The following is a 13,730-nucleotide window of genomic DNA, read 5'->3' on the forward strand; positions in this document are numbered from 1 at the left end:
CTGAGGGAATAATAAATTTAAAGGGCACTTATCAACAGGATAGGAAAGAAATGGGGGGATAAAAATATAAAATTTTCATAAGCTTTTAAACTTATATGCATTCACGTTATTGGACTGGAAGGAAAAGCTTTTTATACAGTATACTTGGTATAACATGCATAGAAATCTACATGCGACCCAAGCGTTAAATTATAAAATATGAATACCTTAATTAACTCATTACATTTTAATAACTAATTTGGGTTATTCTGAGAGAAAGGAAACCTGCTTGCCATAATTGCTGTGAGAATTAGTTCTAAGATAGAGGTTCCCTGTTTAATATTAATATATGATAATCATAATAAAAATGTTTAGGTTTTTTTTTTGTTTGTTCGTTTTTTGGACTCCACAATTGACTCATTGTGCTGGCAAGTCTGTTAAAATTTTTCAGAACGCTAGCACAGATCGCCCAGTACCTTTTACATGACTGTATGTACCCATGTTGACAGAATGCAATGGTTTTATTTAATGTTTATTCAAATACATTCTGATTTCAGCCTCTACAGACTGTATTTCCATTGCAGTGGCTTTGGACAGTGGAGATAATTGTGGATCCTTGTGTGATAATTACCTGTTAGTCACTTGCTTAATAAAAAGGTATTCAAAAATAAAAGACAAACAGTTTTCAGAAAGTTTCAGGAAGCCCAAAAGGAAAAAACAAAAGCTTTAGATCGCTCTAATGCCTCTATTAAAACCATAAAGGTAGCACAATTTGCAACACATGGTGCGTGTAGCTCTGTATTTAAACTCAATAGCCACTTAATTACCACTCAGACTATTGACTTCTTCTCTGCACAGAAGCTTCAATGTCATGTGATGAGAAAACAGGAACATGAAAAAGCTTAAAGAGAAGAGCACATACACCATTCTTTCACTGGCAGTTTAAACAACATTACAATGTCTTCTTGAAATGGAGCAAAGCCATTTGTTTCGTATTGATTTCTTTTACTGGAATCAGCAAATATCACGCAAGAGATTAAAACGTGAATGAAGAGAAGGAGATGAAGAGGGCTGGTGTGACAGGAAGAATACTAGAGCCAGGGTGAGATGTGGCAGACCCAGCAGCCGAAAAAAAAGAAGAAGCAGATGACCAAGAGAAAAAGAAACTGAATAACGTAGCTCATGGATTACTCTGAACACCATTTGTCAGTTACATACAATATATAAACCATTTCAGTTATGTGTATTGTCAGCTTTCAAGATGGAGGCAGCTTTAGTTCTCCAGCTCATGATCTTAATAAATCAATATCAGCCTGAAATCCTCTGAATCTTGACTCAGAGTGTTTACTATACTGAATTAAATACTGTATACTGATGATCCACCGGGAAGCTGTGAGTTCTAAAGCAGCAGTTCACCAAGAGCAGGTTCCCTCAACTGGGAAGTGCAAACAGCATGTCTCACGTAAATCTCATTTAAAAGTGCCTGGTATTAATTACTGTGGATAAGGCTGTCAAAACAACCTAATGGGGGCTTTGGGCTCCCTCGCCAGCAGCTGGACTGCTGACAGAGGGAGAACGCAGAGATAGGTTGCAGGCTGTGCTGCTTCATTACTGTGTCTGCATTTTTTACTGATTTCCTTCATAACAGCTCCATGGAGTTCTGTCAAATGCATGCTTAAAGGATAACCTTCATAACTTACAATTTATAACTCCTGGCACCAAGCGCGTATAAATTGGTGCTTTATAGCTTGTTGATAGGTTCACATTTAATCAGGGAGTATGTATCAAACATGACACATGAACCCCCCCCCCCCAAAAAAAAAGCTGGCTGCAGCACACATGCAAGATTGAATTCACCATGTTGTTTATTTCTGTGCTAAACATAGCGGGCCAAGCCAGAGTACATCACATACAGGTGTGTCGGCCAAGGACATCTGTAACAACAATGTTGGCTGTGCAGAAGCAGACAGCAGCTGCCAGATGTTAAGACTATCAGAGAAAATGGCTGGCCAGGGATGGCTAAGTGCTACTACTATACTGTAAAGCTTGACAAAAAAAGGCAGTTGAATGCCACGAACCAGACAGCTGCCAAAGCTAGCGAGCTGTATGGAAACTCTGCTGGTGAGAGAAAATCTGCTGGAGTGTTGATTGCTGCTTTCTGACTCCAGTGTAGAGAGAGACAGTGCATGACTGGCAGGATCAAAGTGCTGGCAACATGCACAGTGCACAAAAAACTGTTGTGTTATCAGAAAGTTAAAAAAAAAAGATTCCACATAATCAGTTACATTAAACAATAAGATATCCACAAATAGTAACTACAGTCTGGTAAAAGTGAAGATTTCATGGTTATAGAAAACTAACGCCGGTTCATCTATGATTAGGGTTAGGCAGGAAAAACCCCAGTGACTCAGTGTCCACATCCTAGCTCTGACAAAAAACAAAAACAAAAGACAAAGAAGCAAATGAACAAAAACAAGGGACACAATTCTAACAAGTGAAAGATCCCTGGTTCAGTCGAAGAAGAAACCACAAATACCTTTTGGTAAACCTTCTGGCATAAAGTCTGCAACAAGCTACCTAATGTGGTGACCCCTAGTCGGTAAGGGTGCAGCTGAAAATAGCTTTGTAACTTTATAGCAAGGCCAAGACCATAGAAGAACCACCTCAACAGGGAAAAGACTTGGCTATGCATCTGCACTTCCAATATTCCCAATTTGGATCGAGAAGAGAGATGGGTTGAAAGAGGAGTCAAAGACGACGTTTATGTCCACTGTGAATGGCCATGATGGTAACACCAGCTATCAGTCACCTACAATACAGTCTTCGGATCCCTTACTGACATCTTGCCACAATAGGAGACCTCAGTACGTGTCATGATGGAGGTACATTTTCTCACACCTTGGCTCATGTGATGACCACACAATCAATAGTGGGCCAACAGCCCTCAGGATCACCTCCAAAGGTGACAAACCACACTAGGGGTTACAAACCTGGGAACTGAAGAACACTATAAAATGCCTTCACAAACCAAAAGAAGTTCAGCTGCCTTCTTTATTCAAGCTCTGAAGAGTACCATAGCCTGGATAAATGAAAGCTTACACAAACAATTTTGGTGTCCAAGGTGACATTAGGATTTAGGAACCTTTTTAACCCCACCCACGGGTGGATAAATAGCCTCCCACCTGAGGTTTTTGAGAACATCGTCATTTGTGAATTCGGTGAACTCAGTCTTTAAATAATGAAACAACACAGCTTACCACAGTACATTTGAATCGGTAAAAGGTCACTTTCATGAAACCCGCAGCAAACAAACACTCCAAATAATACATTTTGTTTGTGTGTCATCACAATTTTATGTAACATTATGCAGATTGCGAGCTTTCCACATTGCAGTATTACCTGTTGCCATATTTCTGCATAATTATAATTTGATAAAAATAATTCAATAGTTAAGTGCAAATACCAGCTTTGAACTTTAGAAGAAAATGGACAAAAACAAAAAACAAAACATGGAGTTAATTCTGTGCTGAGTTTATTTTCTGGTGAATGGCACTGTAGTAGCATGTCAATTATGTAAGTGTGCCCTAATTTCCAGGGAACTGTGTCTGTGCAATGAACGCATTCTATAGAAGTGTGTTCCTAGTACTAGCTGATAACCAACATCTTATCCAAATACGGTTATGCCAGGCAACCGCAAGCCAAGAGGGTGAAAGCCAGAAATGTGGCTACTACTACTATCATTTATAACTTTACACTAGTTTGCACAGCAGCTACAGGATCGGTCTTTGATCGATAAACAACAGTAATCCCTTAAAACTCTGGTCCAATAGTTAGAAAATACTTCTGTAGCAAAGAGGGCTTTTGTTTATGCCTTTGTGCCCAACCATAGAAGGATTACATCCAGTACAAGGTTTCAGAGGCCAAAAATGGAAGCACAGTTCCTCGAAAGATTCTTGGTTTCCTGCAGTGAAACAACAAACAGGTATTTATATACACAAATTTGCACACACTTAATATTTTCTGTATTCATTTTGCACAAAGAGGACTCTGCATGGCGTTCTTGGCTACATCCGGAAAAGTCCCAAACGTTTAAGACTAGACAAGACATTCTTCTTAATAACCTCTGCATTATATCATGCAGGAACTACAGTGTAACTCCACATGTCTTTGTCAGTATTTATAGCTCTGTTTTTGGGACTGGGTGCATTCCAAGTCAAGCCTCCGAGAAGAGCCAGAAAACCCTTTTAGACAAAAAAATGATTAGAATGTGCTCAAATCCTGGATTGATTGGCCTGGATCCCCAGTGGAGTGAGTCCAGAAAACAAAGCTTCATTCTGATGATGGCAGTCATCCAGCACAATAAACTTAACCGAGATCTTCACAGGACAAATCGATGGTTTCATTATCAACTTAATTACTTGATACCATGGTATCTTCTAAACTGTTGTCACTGTGGTTTTTTGCTGTTGTAATGGCAGCCTGAGAGATACTGAACTTGCCTCAAAGAAGACTAGAATTAGCAATACCAGCCTCAAACTAAATTAAGTCTACGTAAATCGTAAACGAGATGACCACTGAAACCTTTACTGAAACAATAAGCTTGTCTTCAACTGATGTTTATCATTATGTGAAACTCAAAGGGGGTAGGGTGGAGAGGTTCTGGGTAAAGGTAGGTTTGCTTTCAAATGTGGCTCATTTTAGCTACAGGTTAAGAGTGAAAAGTGAACTAGAGATAGCTGCATTTGAAGGCCATTACTGAGCAGCAGGAAGCAACTATCCCAGTCCACACACTATCAAGTGATTTGCATCTCAAACACCTTTCTCTCTAAAAAAAAAAAAAGAGAGAAAGAAAAATGCCTCACCTCTCCGCTGGTGGGGAGCTTCATAATCTAGATAAGAGCTTTGTGATGACCTTCCCTGCCCCGGACTGTCAAGGCAACAGATCGTTACCATCGCTAATGAACTCAAAGGCCAGAAAAATGGTGCATAAATACAGAGCAAGAAATATGGTGCAATAATGTGGTGTTAGGCTTGAAAAAGGTAACATAAAGGTTTTAATATTTCTGTAGTTCAAATACTACTAACGTAATATACAGATGCCCAAAGTCACTTCTACCAGTTAACAACAGAAAATGTAAAAGTTCTGATGATTATCTTCCAACTTAAGGAGACTTGTGCCTCCCTCCACAACATGATGGAGCCAGTAAGCACATCTGAATATTAATGAAACAGTTGCCTTGAACAGCAGGCGTTTGTCAGGAACTTGGATCAGATTCATCACTTTAACCTGCTCAGGGATGGATGAGGAGTTCCCGCAGCACAGCAGCTGGCTTCGGATTCACTACCCACACTTGAATAGTTCAACAGGATGGAGCGTTGGGTAAAAGTACAAGAAAGGAAAAAAATCAATGTCAGCATGTATTATTTTTAAATAATATTGCATAATTTCTCCATGTTTTCTCCTCTCTGATTTATATAACTCATCAGGTTCTCAACACGAAGGTGCATTTGCATTTTTACAGGCATCAGTGTGGACATTACCTAACCTTGATTGTAATTTTAATAAAAACCAGTAGGTTTGACCGAATACCCAGAGTTCTTTCAGAAATGAATTGGAGCAAAAAGCAGCAATTAAGTAACAATCATCGTTAGTACCTTCTTAATTACTGCTGCTGCTGTTAAACCATTCAAATGTTCCACTATGATGTTGAATAAGTTCACAGGAAAGAGAGTGGAGTTTGCATTTTCTCCCAGTGACTGTGTGGGTTCTTACCAGCTACTCAGGCTTTCTCCTTTAGTCCAGCAAAACTCCCAGATTTATAGGACTTGACAGCAAGATCTTGATGAACCTGCTTATTAGATTAACTTGTGATTTTAAATTGTGTGTGAACACAAATTATAGGCTGGTCATCTGTCCAGGATGTACCCTGATTTCAGGCCTATAACCTCCAACACTACTTATCCTGAATTGGATCAGATGAAGAATTTGATGACTAGATCTTATTTGTTTTGTGATTTTGGTGGGTAAAATGTTAAGAAGCCATCTAGTAAGCTAATTAGCCTAGCGTTAGAATGTGTTTTGTGCACATTTCAGTATTTAACTTGTGACAAAAACAATAATTTCAAAGTCTATATTAATACTTTTATGATTTGCCCAATTTACTGTCTGTTAGAGAATAGGCCTGTTTGTATTATCATGTGGCCCTGGGCTGGTTAGAAGCTCCTCCAATTTGTCTTTGCTAATGTTTTGCTCTCAAGTGGAGGTGGGCAGGTCCTACCCTAGGTTCTGCCTGCTGGTATCCCGTTCTGCCTGCTGGTATCATGGGTGATCGTGGCTCAAGAGTTGGCAGTTCGTCTTGTAATCGGAAGGTTGCCGGTTCGAGCCCCGGCTCTGACCGTCTTGGTCGTTGTGTCCTTGGGCAAGACACTTCACCCGTTGCCTACCCGTTGGTGGTCAGAGGGCCCGGTGGTGCCAGTATCCGGCAGCCTTGCCTATGTCAGTGCGCCCCAGGGTAGCTGTGGCTACAATGTAGCTAACCATCACCAGTGTGTGAATGGGTGGATGACTGAATGTAGTGTAAAGCGCTTTGGGGTCCATAGGGACTAAGTAAAGCGCTATAAAATACAGGCCATTTACCGTCCTTTAATAGCCAAATTATCTTCTAGGAAGAAGTTCTATGGAATAAGTCCTTTAGCCAATATGGGAGAATTTCTGAGAGACAGAGAAACAAGGACGTAGCCAATGGCCAAATCCTAAGTAAGGTGATGAGTGGAAGGTTGAACTTGTCCTTAAACTAGTAGGTCACTGATGGTCTGATGAGAAACAGTGCTGAAGGGCTCATTTCCCTTGGGTAAGACTCACCTATTTTCTCAAAGCTGGTGCGCATTCTCTGGAAATGAATGCGCACCAGTGAGACTCACCTGTCTGTCTACCCTCCTCAATCTCCTGCTACCTGAGGAACTCCAGCCAGTTGCTCCTTCTGTGGCCTTTTTTTTCTGGATGATCCAAATATGAAACCAATTTGATCTGAATATGAACGTTTCCTCTCCTCAGACCACTCAGACTAGCACTTTTTTGTTTTTTTCGTAGAATTGGCCTCCTGTGTCGTGCCCCCAAGACCCCTGTTTGCAAGGCCCTGTATTAACAAAAATTACACGTGAATAAATCGTTCAAACTGTATATTATTACTGTATATTATTTGGCTATGATACTCTGGTTTTGCCCCAGTTTGTGCCAGCAAATAACCCGAATCTCCGTACACTAATATAGTCAGTTTATTTAATGCTTTTGGCCTCAACAATTCTATAATCATTGGTAGTGAAAGTTAGCAAATGTTAGTAAATATGGCTATCTTCTGTCATACCCACCTGCAGTTGCTAAAGTATGACTGGATAATCACACTTTAGAAAGAAGATTGAGCAAATTATTGCTTTTTATGGTTCATCCGCTTCTCCAAGGTAGACTCCGTGAGTTGACTGGAAAATAACACACCTGTCACTTCCCACACAAAATGAAAACATATTCTCCTTTTTTATAAGATCCTCGGCAGCTCCATCAGTATTTACACGTTGGTCCTTTTTAACTGTCATCAGACTGCTAAATGATTAGAACGGGTTACTCTGCAATGCTAGCAACCATTAAGGCTGGCCTGTGTGGTTCATTTATCTATCAGACAGATACAGCCCACTGAATTTTACAGCGTATTTCCCCCCTTTCTTTGATTAATTTCATAAAGTATACCTTCAGATGTAGTGCTAATAGCTGCCCTGCATGTTTCAAATAAGCGAATCTAGCACACATCTAAGTGCAAAATATATTTGATCTCTACAGCACAGAGATAAAAGTACACAAATGCACCAGTGCATTTTGTAGTTACCATTACCTAGAGGTTGGGTGCAGATAATTGCTCCTGTAGGTTTAACAATCATTTTGGGTCATAAGGCCCCAAAATCAGCAGTCCAGTCAAGTTTACTTTTAAGGAAAGGCACATTTAAAGTACAAGTGCAATTCAAAGTACTTTCTATATAACATGAAATACATAAAAATTAGTATCAATCAAAAAGAGATACAAAAAGCCTCGATTTAAGCCTGAAATTTGCTAAACGAGCTGGATTTAAAAAAGGTATGGATTGGCCTGAAGTCAGGTCTATATATGAGGGCTTTCAAGTTTTATCACAGCAAATAGGGTTTCTCTGTAGACCTGGGTATGATGCATAGGGGCTGATAATTGGACAGCAGTGTGTTGGCAGGTTTGACTGTAGAGGGATAAACCATTGGTTCTTTTATGCAGCCATACACCATCTTGAGCCATCAGACACAGTGATTTATCAAAAGAGCTTATTCACTTTAACAAAGCGCCGCTCTCTGCCATCATACAGCTGCACTAAAATCTTGTAGTTTCTTCACTTTATCATTGAATAATGAAACTTTCTTTCTTTGTAATTTTTGCTGCTTTGAAATGAACTGCATTCATACATTACCCCTGGAAATGGCCGTCTTTCATTCCCAGTCAAGGCCCATGGATGCCAGATATTTTCTGTGAGCGCCCATTTGGGAAGATTAACTACAGGAATATGCTTTAATGTCTGATAACAGGAGAGTCATATCACATACCCAAGGTGGTTTCTGGGGCAACAGCGTGGCCATCAATCAGCAGGATGTAATCTTACTGGAAATCGTTGTCAGCATGCAAATTAGTGTCACATTTCACACACAGCCTGTGTGTACATGCCAGAAAAACTAGAAAACATCTGGTAAATAACAGTGGAAAGCTGCATCTAAGTGCAATGTGCGTTTGTGTGTGTGCGTGTGTGCTTTCCACGAAGACAATGCATCACACGGGAACTTTTATTAAGCAGAAAGTGAAAGCACATTACAGAGAAAGAGAATACATCACCAGACAAATACAACAGTTGCATCAACATGGTCTGTCAGCACACAGTGGTGTATAATAATAAAAGTCTAAAAGTTCTTATCGAATGGAAACCACAGTATTTATTCCCATTTTAAAATTCACCTCATAATGTGAAAATTATAGATGATTTGGATGTGGGTTGCCTTTTTTTCCTATTTGTGCTGCAGTGCATCAAAAGAAGCTGAATGCAACCATCCCTGAAATAAGCCAATATGTTCCCTTTTGACAAGTGTTGATCACTTTTACCTGCAGTTTGCAGGCATTTATGCAGCAAACTTCTATGTCAGTATGAGTGGACCCAAGGCCTGCTATTTTTAAACCTAATGGGATGCATCTACTCTGCAGACATTAGGAACTGTGCTAGACCAAAGAAATAGTCCATTGTGTAACTCCCGGGAAAAACACATTCACAATTTTTCATACAGATAATATAAAAAAAGATAAAACGTATAATGTGTGACAGTAAGAGATGCTGGTGGGTAGACTTTTATTACCTTTGGACAAAGCTTGGCTAATTCCTCCTCTTTATCTTTGGTAGTGAGCTACTCCGTCTGATGGGTTTAGTATCAGCCTGCCAAATGTTCATGTAGTATATCAACGTAGTATTCTTCTGGTCTTCGACAATCTACATGTAACCATTTTTAAAGGATCTATAAAGGTAGGTAACGTCAGATCATTTAGTGACACAGTCATTTTAATTGCAAAAATTTCCTCTTATATTATTTTAATGTGGCACCATCGGTTTATTCTATACTCCTAGCTACGAATGTACAAATCAAAAATGAGAGTGCTATCACCCAATCTAAATTACAGTAAAAATATGAAAGAAGTTTTCTTTGTGTTGTGCAACATATCAAAACTTGGCACATCAAAAATGTTCTAATAAGAGAGACTAGCATTACTATTAGCAGCAAGGTAATGCATCAGCTTTTTCTTCTACATAGAACAAACTTCTACAGTATTTGAAATATGTCATACTTACATGTTTCAGATCACGAAACTAATAAAAAAGCAAACACCATCAAATCATGACATTTGGCATGACCTTAAAGATGCCACTCATGCTCAAAAACCATCCATTGTTGCTGAATTAAAACAATTGTCTAAAGAGGAGTGAGTCAAATTTCCTCCACAGCAAAATAATGTGAAATTTAGGGGGCAATTACTTTTTCACACAGGCCCATGTAGGTTTAGATAGTTTTTTTGCCCTCAATAAAAGAAATCATCACTGAAAACTGCATTTGTGTTTATCTTTGTAATCTTTGTCTAATATTAGAATTTTTTTGATGACATGAAACATGTAAATATGACAAATATGTAAAAAAAAGAGAAATCAGGAAGGAGAAAATACTTTTTTCATACGACTATGGATGTCCCAGTTTCACCTTCTGCATCACTACCACCATCTGCAAGCACTGCAGTTTCTAAGGATGAAAAAAACCTATGTTAAAATGCCAATTACGGACCACAAACATAGCGCATGCTAAAAAAAAATGCTCACAATTATTATCACTGATGTTATTTGACATACTCAAAGTCTTTATGAGTAGGCTATAGGTTTAAGCTCCAGAGTAATTGTCCCACCCTGCAGTCATTAAGACATACATTAACTTTATCATTAAGAGAAGAGATAATGAGGCACAAAGATTTATCCCTGAGGCCCTGCCATGCAACAGACTGCACACTTGTAAGCATTACATCTATAGGCTAAACCAGGCTACTATAACAGGCAGGGCTGAGTAGGAGTTTTTTTTTTTTTTCCCCCACATTGCACCTGTATATCTGTCCCACTTTCTGCTGTTGTGTACAGCTTGCTGCTCCTTTTAGATTTTACCATCTCTGGAGGCACAAAACCCATTAAGTGAAACTAATATAAACAGGCAGCAAGGGTGAGGTTCAGCAGTTGCAGAATATCAGAAAGTATTATGCTTTTGTTACACTTTAATGATGGCTCAAGTTTAGAAGTGAGCTGAAACGATAGTTGATGGCTTCACCGATCCCTTCATCTTTCAGAATCCCTGCTATTTTGCCACAGAAGCACTCATTATTATTGGCTGACAGTACACGGCATTGGCCCCGTGCTCTTCATCCATCTGTATTGATGTGCCAGTGTGTCCATAGATGTTTTGGCAACACATAGTGGATCTGTGTTTGCATGCCTCCTGAGGATGATTTACAAAGCATTGATTTGGAAGCTCGCAGACTGGAGCACAATAAAACTGTTGTTTATGTTCAGGCAGTGAGTGTTCATTGTCAAGGGGAACAGCATCTTGTTTTAGGGCAATGTAGAGCACCATGGGAGTTAACACAACAAATCATTCCTTTTTAACTGCCAGGGATGCGGGTGACAGATGAGGCTTGTGCGATGCGCAATACACCAGCTTTTTCGCAATAAGTCAATAAAATTGCCTCTACCAGTTATATGAAAATGGGCCGTGGCAGGGCCATGCTATACATTTCAATAAAGGCGGCAGATTGGAAGTGCAGCGAGACAAGGACAGAGCTCGAGAAAACAATATGTAAAGTCACGGCCAAGCCAGCAGTGTGCCAGGCAATCAGGCCAAATAGGGCCAAATGACTGTCTTGGTTCAAATGATTATGTGAGAGTTTAAATTCCCTTTTAAAGGTGGTAATGAAAATCCCTGCACTATTTAAGTGGCAATTTAAATGCCTGTGGTGATGCAAAATGTGCTCCAAACACAATGTACATTGACAGTTTAACTTACAGGGTAACAAAAAGATGTATCAAGATTTACAAAAGAAAACACAAAAAAAAGCGACCAATAGCCTAAAAACAGGAAACTTTTGAGTTTTCAAACCACAGAAAGCAACTATAACTTTGCCAGAAACTAAAGAAACTAAAACTGCTGCTGTAAAACTATTTGATCACATTCAAAGCAGGTACACAGCTAATATACTTTCACCTGTTATCAAGTAAAGTGATTCTAATTAATGGATCTGACCGGGAGGTCTCTGTGTTGCTCAGTGTCAGCATGCAGAAACACACATGGGCAGCCAGGAGCGAATATAAGATCCTCAAGAGTGCACTGCTGAAAGGCAGCTAAGGAGATGGATATAAAAAGGGATTTCACAGACTGAGCTATTCCCTGGAACACACTTACTATAATGAAAAGAAGCTGAATTATGGAACCACTGGTTTCATACAACAGGCCGTTGTGAAAAGGGTTTTGCACCTTCATAAAGTGCCCTTGTGGCTCCTTTCGAAGACGCACTGGGCTTCTCAGAAACAGACCTGAACTTGAGTTGGAAGTGTAAAATAATAGCTGCACTGGAAAGAAATTGGCTCCATTTCTTTTGACTCGACCACAACAACATCAGAAGCTTGTAAAAGTCAGCACTTGCATCCTAAAAAGATTTAAAGGCTAAATTTTCTCTGATCAAATCAGAAAATAAGAATATGAAACAACACAGACTCATCAAACAATGTGGGCTTCATAGATAATTGGCAAACCTTCTGGAGGAAACCTGGTCTTGTTAGGAGAGACGGCATCCATCCCACTTTGGATGGAGCAGCTCTCATTTCTAGAAATATGGACAAATTTATTAAACCCCCTGTGGTGGGGCGTGGTCTGCAATGCCGTGCAGGTGCGTCCGCCCTCCCTGCACGGCATACTTAATCACGCCCGCCTCGTTAAAAACACGGGGAATCAGGGGTTTGGGTGTTGTTGTGGTGAGATGTAAATAAAGATGGCTCTGAATGATACTCCGTGGTCCCGCCGTGCCTTATTCTCACCACACCCCCCAAAATATGACTATCCAGAGTTGGGACCAGGAAGCAGAGTTGCAGTCTTACACGCCTCTCTGCAGCTTCTCTCCTCCTGCTACCCCCCCAAAAACCCATCTCCATAGAGACTGTGTCAGCTCCAAAAAAGAAAAAAACAAACAAACTAAAAACCAGCAATAAACATCTTAAACATAAAAAATCACAAAGAAAGAACAATACAGTATCCACATCTGAACCAAAGAGTAAAACAGTGAAATGTGGATTATTAAATATTAGGTCTGTCTCCTCCAAGTCTCTGTTAGTACATGACTTAATAATTGATCAACAAATCAATTTATTCTGCCTTACAGAAACCTGGTTGCAGCAGGATGATTATGTTAAAATTTGAATTTTAACATTTAACATTTAAAATTTGAATTTGAATTTAGTTTAAATGAATCAACACCCCTGAGTCATTCTGGTGGGCGATATAAACGATATACGATAGAAACAATATAAATAAACGATAGAGATTTTGACTATATCGCTCTATCACGATAGCGCATGTTGATGATGTCATCAAGCTGCGCCTGTTTTGGTCGAAAGCATTGCAGCGGCTACAACCATTATCGTGCATTTGTCCCTGACCACCAGAATCCCTCACGTTAACTTTTATCGAGTGGAAAAAAAGTTGGCGTTCATCCTCCAGCTTCACTGTGCTAATGTTATGCTAACATAGCTGTGTCGCTAGCAATCACGTAGCACAAGATTATATACCAGGTAGTCCAACTTCAGTAACCCTGCAAATGCCATTGCTGTTTCGTTTTCTGTCTTCATTTATGTTGGAAGTGGTAGCAGAGCTGTACGTTTTAATAAGTTTCAAAAATTTCTCAGTCAGAACATGGTATGAAATGTTTAGGTGGAAACTAGCGAGCTAACTTCCGGTTAACTTCTAACTCCATTAAATTTAATAAATTCTGTTTTCATGGATGCCTGGATGTAAAACTTAATTGTTACACCCCATAAAGCAGCAACGCTGATGATTTAATTAAAGATGAAAAAATTTAGACCGTTTTTAACTCTTAGTGTTCGTTTGACTTTGGGACCTGAAG

At 39.5% G+C, this 13,730-nt stretch overlaps 1 protein-coding gene across 1 annotated transcript in view; it reads right to left on the reverse strand.

Moving 5' to 3' along the window:
• Positions 1-13,730, reverse strand: part of LOC102200745 (dipeptidyl aminopeptidase-like protein 6) — a 242,359-nt gene that overhangs the window by 211,024 nt on the left and 17,605 nt on the right. The window lies entirely within an intron of this gene.

Source organism: Pundamilia nyererei, unplaced genomic scaffold, assembly GCF_000239375.1.
Source record: "Pundamilia nyererei isolate P.nyererei 1_Seehausen unplaced genomic scaffold, PunNye1.0 scaffold00037, whole genome shotgun sequence".
In the NCBI taxonomy this organism is placed as follows: domain Eukaryota; kingdom Metazoa; phylum Chordata; class Actinopteri; order Cichliformes; family Cichlidae; genus Pundamilia; species Pundamilia nyererei.